This window comes from Helicoverpa armigera, chromosome 16 (assembly GCF_030705265.1).
Source record: "Helicoverpa armigera isolate CAAS_96S chromosome 16, ASM3070526v1, whole genome shotgun sequence".
Classification (NCBI taxonomy): domain Eukaryota; kingdom Metazoa; phylum Arthropoda; class Insecta; order Lepidoptera; family Noctuidae; genus Helicoverpa; species Helicoverpa armigera.
In genome coordinates, this window is record NC_087135.1 from 4,412,278 (window position 1) to 4,414,059 (window position 1,782).

Here is a 1,782-nt window from a genome sequence, read left to right on the forward strand (position 1 = left end):
CGAAACAATTGACGGTCATATTCCCCGTGCTTTTGTTGTACCATTGTATTTTTAACTCTCTCATTAAAGTTTATACAAAATTACGTTCCGTTTCATTTACCCTTGTGTGCTTACCTTCCCATAATATTATGTTAAAAGCAAGCCAAGATGTGTACTACAGGCGTGACTTTGCACTAATCTTGCTGTATTTAAACTTAATTTTGTACATACTATGAATACATAATTATTTTTTGTAATTTTAAAGAGGAAATTAAGATTTTTGTTTACCTTATTAAAAAAGGTGCTACAAATATCAGTATCTTCATACGAATTCCAAATAAGTTGTGCATCATTATTATTCAGTGTTGCAATGTAAAAAATAAATGAAAAGATTGGATCCAACGAACTGCGCTCTGTATACGAACGAACATATGAATATTAAAATATTTTCTGGGAAGTAATTTGTAAAAAATAATTCACGAAAATCTTTAATTGTATATCAAAAGTACATTTCTTTATTACTTTTAATTTTATATTTAGGTATTTTACTGATATAATTACAGCTCTAATCGGTAATCGGATTGATTCATGAAGCAACCTTTGGTACGATCTAAATCATTCTGAATAGTTAATGAATTCGATTCCAAAGGCTACACGGCGCACCTGTTATTGAAAATTAATACTTTAGAAGAAGGGAATCGGTAATAAAATGTCGCAAGGTAAAAGATACCAGCGTTTTGATGCATTATTTTTTGCATGTGGTAAGTACATCAGCTTCTACGGAAAACGCAGAACGAGTCGCTAATCTGTGTTGTTTACGAAACGAGATATGAACGTTTTGAAAAATTATTTATTACAAATTAAACAAGATGCGTCTATAATAAGATGATAAAAAAACATATTATTACAGCTTGAAAAGTAAATACACAAATTTAGGTACACTATGTATTTTCAGAAATATATTCAGTAAATATAACGTCAAAATTGAAACCATACAAATTGAACCGTTTTGTGATTTTCAGTTAAGATATATTTGCTAGTGACTGAAGCTTAAGAAACCCGCTACATCTTATGGTTTGGGCCAATCATCCTCACCTGCACCACTGATATTAAACGTTGGAACTGCAAAGCAGAAGAGTGTTATTAAAAATCTGATATTCCTTTTAAATTACTTACTGGAAGTTACATACGTGACATGTATCGAAGTAGTATATTTAATATTTTCTTGCAAGTACTTTAAGGCTGGTAGTAAAGCATAAGGCTGTTTACTTGTTTTCATGTGATTTCACCGAAGTTTTTATTGTTTGTTATAATAGGTCATCATGAAGTGTATGCCAATTACTTTTTCGTTTAAACTCAACTCAATATTTCAGCCCTCAAAGTTAACTATGAAACTTCTCCTTTCCCTTGTCGTTCCGTATTTATGATCTGAATAAAGCCCTAGGAAAACCTTTAAAATAAATGAGGGCAAGGAAATATTTTGCAATATAATTACTCTTTGTAAGCCGATTGGTCCTTGAATAAAACCGGGGCTAAAAAGTAAATTATGGTGCTGGTTTGCTTAAAAGTAACATGCAGTGATTTTTTATTGTGATATTGTAAAGAGTTACTCTGTTTACAATTAACAAGTTTATACCTACCTGATGTTGGTGGTCGGTAAGTACTTGTTGATAAATCAAGCCGGTTTTTATCATTCTTCCTTTGAGTTAAATGAAAGTACCATAAATCTCTTCCATAGAAAAAAGAAACCATCAATATTTCAAAATAATGGTGTTTTTAAGTATTTTTTCAAGCACCCATTTA